This window comes from Podarcis gaigeae, assembly GCF_964106915.1.
Source record: "Podarcis gaigeae genome assembly, chromosome: 9".
NCBI classification, from domain to species: Eukaryota; Metazoa; Chordata; class Lepidosauria; order Squamata; family Lacertidae; genus Podarcis; species Podarcis gaigeae.
The window spans coordinates 3,538,465-3,546,364 of record NC_139685.1 but is presented as its reverse complement, the minus strand read 5'-3'; the positions used below and the strand labels follow the sequence as shown (position 1 = coordinate 3,546,364).

General features: G+C 40.3%; 1 long non-coding RNA gene across 1 annotated transcript; it reads right to left on the bottom strand.

Annotated features, from left to right (window-relative positions):
• Window positions 1-2,822: 2,822 nt before the first annotated feature.
• Window positions 2,823-4,788, bottom strand: LOC310853049. The gene is made up of 2 exons (XR_014568526.1): window positions 4,397-4,788; window positions 2,823-3,269 (listed from the first exon to the last, which is right to left on the bottom strand). It is a non-coding gene; the product is annotated as an uncharacterized lncRNA (long non-coding RNA).
• Window positions 4,789-7,900: the final 3,112 nt, after the last annotated feature.

The following is a 7,900-nucleotide window of genomic DNA, read 5'->3' as shown; positions in this document are numbered from 1 at the left end:
TGACTGGCAGAATCCGAGACCTGGGAGAAGAGGCTGTGGAGGAGGACTGGAAGAAATTTAAGGACTATTTACAAAAATATTGTAAATTGTATGAATGTTAAGAAAGATGTAAGATTATTAACAATATGGCACCAATAAGCTAGTTAAAAGGAATATGAAGATAAATGAAAATATAAGAAAAGATAATTTTTGGATAAATATTATGTTAAAATTAAGCTTTTAAGGTTTGGGTTAAATTATCTAAAATTAGGGATACAATATTGGAAAATTATAATATAAGAATTGAAACAAGGTGATAAATTGCTGGGTAAAGCTCGAAAACTTGGAACGCAGGAACGAGAGGTGCGAGGAAGTCCAAAGATGTGAAGAAAGTATGGTTATTGCAAAATTATATGTTATTTTCTTTGTTCTTTTTTATTGTATTAAGAAAATCTTTAATAAATATTTTTTTTAAAAAAGACAAAGAGAAGGGGAGCAGCGGTCCACTACCAGTCACAAAGCTGTGCAATTGGTGGGAGAGGAGTTGGTCACACTGAGGAGATGCCAAGCACTTCTGGAAGAGGTCAAACTCCCTGCCTATTGACATCAGGCAGGTACCTTGGCTGTATTCTTTTCAGTGCCTGCTGAAGAAATTCTTTAGGCAAGCCTACCCAGATGTTTAGAAATTTTGTGTTTTAAGTTGTTTAGCCTATTTTATTGTGGTTTTAACCTCCGGTATGTCTCAAATCATGGCTGTAATTTTTTTGGGGGGGTTAATTTTTTTTGTTTTATCTTTTTTAGTTGCATGTAGTCATCCGAGAAAGAGGTATGGATGGAATTCACAGAGCAATCCTACTTGTATATGTCTACTTAGAAGCAAGTCTCACTGAGTTCAATGAGCCTCACTCCCAGGTGATGTCATTTCCATAATTTCTCAGGTGGGCTCTAATCTTTGTTCAAATTATTTTTAAAAAGCAGGGAGCCACAATACATTTCTCAAAGCACTCACCCTGTTATTTATAAACCTATAAAGCAGTGTGTGTGTGTGTGTGTGTGTGTGTGTGCGCACGCGCGTTGTGCATTGCCCTAGGGTTATAAAAAGCATGGCCATTTTTATTTGTGAAAGCTCAAATATCTCCCCTTTTGATACCTCTTTCAGTCCCATCAGGGCAGAAATATCAGAAACATTCATTTAGAAACAACAACTGTACATGCATCTGTTTGCCACCCACAGATCACCTCCCCACCAACCTCTCACAAAAAGAGATTTGTGAACTGAAAATACAATTTAAGTTGCTGAGAGTGGGGAGATTTTTACACTTCTTCTACAGTCTTTTCTCTCCATATTTTATCTGCTTCCAAAACAGAGCTGGCATATAGCAGTGGCTACAGCTGCAATCCTAACCTTGCTTACCTGGGAGTAAGCCCCATTGAATTCAGTAGGACTTACATCTGAGTAGATGTGGTTAGCATGCTCTGTAACGGAGACTGAGCTGTAAACCAGAAATCTCTGGATTTATTTATTTTTTATTTAAAAATAGTTGTACACCACCTTTATACTGTCTCAAGGCATACATAAAGCAATAACATACAATGCAATGCCATGGCAATTATTAATAGACCAGTGATAGCAAAACAAAGATTCAGCCTCAGTGCCATCTCTCTGAGATTCCACAATATCTAATAATCATATTAATATTAATAATAATTTATTATTTGTACCCTGCCCAACTGGCTGGGTTTCCCCAGCCACTCTGGGAAGCTTCCAACAAAGATTAAATGAGCACCCCGGGCCTTACAGTGCAAAAAGAGAGAGCTTTTAAGCTCTCCACCTTGCTTGGGGGACAAGGCTGGTTTGGCTCATGGGTTCTAGGAGTACTAGAATTTTCTCTATCTCCCACTCACCCACTAGCTGTGGGGCAGCTCCAGGTGGAACCCCTGGAACTGAACCCCTGTGTAAGATGAGACTGTACTGTATGAAGAAATGTTGTTTCTTGTTCTTCGACTGTTGAACCCTGAAGCAAAAGGATCATAAAAGAGACTCCGAGGAGAGACTGGAGAGTCTTCTGATCTTGAGGACAGGCTGGAATGGTTGCAGACAGTCCTTCAAATAAATATGTCACAAACCATTTAAAGCTTTAAAGAGCCATAAACATTAATATGGGATTGGAAATGCACCAGCAACCCAAAAGGAAGAATACAAAGAAAAGCTGTTAAAACTACTTCTGGCACCAGGAACACGAACTGGGATGTAGTTGCTTCAGGCATATGGCTCCAGCCCAGCTCCAAATATACTGGGGGGGGGGTTCCCCCCCCCACTTGCAAATGTTTACCTCTTGCCCCATATTCTGTGGTGCTACTGACATTTGATCCCCCACAGCCGGCAGCAAGTAGATGAGACAGTTGAGATAGCAACAGTGATATTTATTTTTACATTTCTATATGATTTAATGCCAAACTATGCTTCTAAGCAGTTTACAAGGATAACTACCAACAACACAAACGTTAAACTATAAACATCCATAATTAAAATACAAAATAAACCAATTGCATTAAAGCAAGACAACAATTAAAAGAGGAGATCTATTAACTGTAGTAGTTTAGTAACTATTTGTTTGCATGTTCTAAGGACTGCATTATGAGATAGAGAGGTGAACATGCCCCTCCTGAAAAAGAAACCCAGGTTGAGGGGGACCACTGAACATTTGTGAAAATCACCTTCTCCCTCATCAATTTAGTTACATCAGTTGTTGGCCCAAATATATCCACATACCGTATTTTTCCATGTATAAGACAATATATTTTCCCTTGAAATAATAGGCAAAACCTTTGTTGCGGTCGAAAAAAAAAAAAGCCGTCATCTTATACATGGGGGCGTGTTATACACGGAAAAATATGGTAGTTTCCACTAATGGCTGCTCTTATTTCTCAGACTTTGGAATGAAGCAGAGAACAAATTCATGTTGACAGTTTGCTAACATGCAGCTCAAGTTTTGGACAGAGTAAAGAAGAAGAAAAGCTGCTGTTTCTCTTCTCTTTCACATCACAATTTCTTAGCATAAATACTCTTCAGAGCACTCATTCTATAATAGACAGCTGCAATACAATTTTCTCTTTTTGACACATGCCCTGAGCAAAGATGTTCAGGAAATGAAGGTAGGGCTGCTGCCGTGATGTATAACATCATTGTTTTGACCTCAAGATAGAAAGAGAAGAGATAACAAAGGCTTGCCACTCAACAGGACACACAAACACAGAGAGCCACAGCATTCTGGATTTTATGCAAGAAGCTTTGAGAAAGAAAGGAAAAAATCTTTTGTCAATATCACTTTATACTTCAATAAGTCCCATTCAACAACCCAGGATATTAAAATCAGTCATTTTAATGGGAAAACAAACACACTGTTTCTCAAGTGCATGTACTTATGAGTCATTACCAACATGAATGCTTTGGAAGATGCCCTATTCGTTATTGTGGGAAGATGAGTTGGTTTTCAATGTCAAATCTCTCTAAAGCCTCTTTACATATAGGACAATTCATCTTGTATTATATAAAATTCCACCTGGGATGTCTGCTAGGTTGTCACCCATTTAAAACTGGGTTCCCACCCACATATACTGTGTCATAAAATGTAGAAGACTATTGCTCTGGAGTGGAGATGGCATTAAGAAGGCTGCTGATATACATTTGTTGTTGCTGGCATATGCCCGCCTCAGAAGACAACAGAGGTGTGCGCCTTGAAAAGGAATATTAAACAAGAGGCCAATAACACCACAGTTCAGACAATTATTCATAGCTGTTAGGTCTTTTTTCCAATACACTGCATGAAATTGAATTACATCTGCAAGAAAGGCCTTAAACCTAGGGCTCAAATCTTAATTTTAAATATATGTATGTATATGTATATGTGTGTGTATGACTATTTCTATAATGCATAAAAAATATCTCTCTAATTGGTGTACATAAAAACTAATCAAATCTAAAATATGAACTCCACCCTAGAGTTGGATTTAATATTTTCATGTTGCTTTTCCAGTGACCAAGCTGAGTTCAATGCAGCTCACAGCAATAATGGAGCATTAAAAATTAGCAAACATTTCCATCCACATAATTGTATCAGAAAACACAGTAGCTTTCAGACAAAATAGCCATGATCAAAATGGATTCTCCCAACCCAACTCCAGAACTGGCAGAAAAAACTACACTCATTTAATTTCTCACACAAAAAGCCAAGAATAAGCCCCAAATAGCTGCACCTCTCCTCCTCAGAAGGGGGGGTGGAGAATCCCCAACATAGAATCATATTACATCGCCAACCAAGTACGCCACATAATCCCGTATATCCTAGAAGATGTGACAAAACAATGGGTCCACTTAGAGAGAGACACCATTGAAAACATCCCTACAACAGCATACCCATTTCTCCAATACAAACGAAAGAAAATCACCACAACACTGAACAGGTTCACACAGGGAAAAGTAGGCAAACTATCCCCATTCCACTATTCCGACACACAGCACAAAACCTCCAGATAAAAACCTGGCAAGCCTACATTGTCTAAAAGACTTCTACAAAAACAAGTCCATACCAACACAAGAAATACAAAACAAGCTAGGAGACACCCAAATACCTTGGCTAACACATCATCAACTACATGCCTTCTTAAACAATCCAGCAGTAAAATCATCAGCCACTAGGCACTTGACCACCTTTGAAAACCTTGTACTGACAGCAGAGGGACATGGCAATCGAATGGTATCCACAATACACAAAATACTGCTCCAAAATCCCACAACCCCCTTGACGCAATCAAAGAACAATGGGAGCATGAAATAGGCTATGAAATTAACCCCACCTAATGGACTAGAGGGGACGCGGGTGGCGCTGTGGGTAAAACCTCAGTGCCTAGGACTTGCCGATCGTATGGTCAGCGGTTCGAATCCCCGAGGCGGGGTGAGCTCCCGTCTTTCGGTCCCAGCTCCTGCCCACCTAGCAGTTCGAAAGCACCCTTAAGTGCAAGTAGATAAATAGGTACCGCTTTATAGCGGGAAGGTAAACGGCGTTTCCGTGTGCTGCGCTGGTGCTGCTGGCTCGCCAGAGCAGCTTCGTCACGCTGGCCACGTGACCTGAAAGTGTCTCCGGACAGCGCTGGCCCCCAGCCTCTTAAGTGAGATGGGCGCACAACCCTAGAGTCGGACACGACTGGCCCATACGGGCAGGGGTACCTTTATCTTTACCTAATGGACTAGAATATTATCTAAACCTCCCTTTAAGTTCGTATCAGCCAAAATAAGGGAACTCACTCTGAAATTCACCTACAGGTGATACTTAACACCAAAGAAACTGGCGCTGATATGCCCAGGAACCTCACCAAGATGCTGGAGAGGCTGCATCTCCACAGGCACATACCTCCACATGTGGTGGGGGTGCCCTAAAATCCAATCCTACAAGAGATATGCAAAATAACTAAACAGGTATTAGAGCTCACCCCAGAACTGACTCTACTGAACATCTTTCAAGATCGTAATGACCACTCACATTATACAGAGCTTATAACCCACCTGCTCTCAGCAGCCAGAAGCCTCATAGCCAGACACTGGAAAGACCCGTCAGGAATAAACATGGGCCAATGGTATCAACTTGTATGGGAAATGGCCTTACTAGAAAGCTAACTAACAAACTGAAACTGACACGGGGGCAAATAGAAAAGGACTCCTTCAGCCCAGTATGGCTGCCCTTTATCACATACACAGCCAAACAACAAGAAGAATCCACCGACAGCATATGAATCAATCTGGCTTAAGTGGCCCAACAAGCTCTCCCCATCTCACAAATGCAAACAAACCCCACTGCAGCCAGCCACAGACAACCAACCACATCCTGCCCCCCAATACCTCTCACTATTAAGGAAATGTAATAAACGAATAGAAAGAGAACCTACCCAGTTGACGCCGATCCAAAATCCCACACGTACACTATGCTAAAGAATATAAGCCTCACAACACTACCCCTCCTCTCCCCCCTCTTCTTCCCCAACCTTATACTGTACTCAACACTAATGTCTCACAACAAATGTAACTGATTTATAAGAAAGACTGTACAACCTGGAAAAAAGACACAAGGCGTGTACTTTTGTAAACCAAGAAAACCTTTCATAAAAATAAATTAAAAAGAAAACACAGTAGCATATCAATAAAGTAAAAACGAACAATTCTGTAAATAATGGGTGCAATATCGTGCAAATCTATACTAATTCATGAAAAATATATGAGAAATGGCTGGTGAGCACCAGACTAGCACCAGCTGACACAACTCCTCTGGGGAGAGGCCTTCTCACTGACGGCTCTGCCACACTTCCCCTTGTCCTGTACCTGGAAAGCAGGGGCCCAAGAACTTTTCTGCTGCCCAGTGCTTCCTAGGCAGTGCTTTGTTTGTCCTGTTGCTTCCCCCAGGAAAACCCGCTCTTTACAACTGAATAAACGTCAATCTGCAGGGAAGAAAAGCAAATGATGTTGGTTCTGATTCCCAAAGGAAAGAGGCGGAACAAGCAGAGGTGTGGGCAAGTCCTGAGTGCAACAGAGCAATCCCAAGCAGTAGCAACATTCATAATTTCAGCCGCAAGGGAGGCAGGGCTGGTCTCACTCAGCATCCTGCAAACAAGTCCCCAGGAGCAACAGCTTTTACCTTTTTAGCCACAAAGTCTGCACCTCATTATTTTTTTAAAAAAGTTTGTTTGTTTATTATTATTTGTAACATTCTGAAATACTTTTAATGAGCTTCAACATAGATTTGCCTTCATTTTTTTAAAAAAATAAATCTTGATATGGTGAAAAGGAGCTGCAGCTATATAAAGGGTTGTCGCCTTGAAATATACTTTAAAAGTAAACTCAATTTCTACTTGTAATCTACAGTTCAAGTGACCCCAAGTGCAGTGTAACTGACATGATTAAATTCACATCAATGGGATACAATCGGCTCATTTCCACGTATTTGACCCTAGCTGTTTTGTTTGTTTGGCTGCACACAAGGAGTTCAAGCCCCATTCAGAAATATTAATGACATTTTGCTTGGAATGAACTGTGAAGTGAATACTCCTCTCTAAGAAACTGGAAAGGAAGGCGTTCGTAAGAAGTTATGACTAGCAGTTTCTAAAGAGAGTAGAATTTCTGCACATTCCAAGTTCACCTTATAACCACACCTTTCTTTACGCACAACACAGTGCAATCTGTGCATGCCTACCCAGAATTAAGACACACTAAGTTCAGTGGAGCTTACTCCAGTGTATAGGATTGCAGGCTAAACTAACTGATTATTTTTTGTTTGAAACTGTCCTACCCTTTTATGAAGTCATCTGAAAATGAAAAGAGTGCAATTTAGACCCATAGATAAAGCATGGCAAAGTAAAATATCACTACCTTCTTTGATATTAGGTGAACATATCTACTCTAATTATAGTCTCAAACTTCCATAATAAGCATTCAAAATAAAATAAACTAGGAAAATCTAGATCTCAATGTCATGGAACTCAGTAGTAGGTATTTGGGAACAAAAGACCGACATCCTACTTGGAAGGTCTATGCAGTGGGGGAAACTATGCTAAACCCTCATATCAAACACTTTGTGGTTTCCTTTTACAATCAAGCAGTATATAAATTTTATGAAATAAATAAAATAAACACCAGACACGTAAATACTTGCAGAACATCACGATCTAGTCCCACGCCCATGGAGAAGACATAGCAGGCTGCAATTGGGACAGAACGTGGCGTCAGTCTGTGGAATGGAAGGTTAAGGATCCATGCTTGAAACAGGCAAAGTAAACAGCATATAAGAAGCAACCGTTTTCCTCAAAGCTCTACACTGTTGCAAACTGATATGAGGTTTGCTTTTTATTCTCTGCAACAAGCAAAATAAGGATA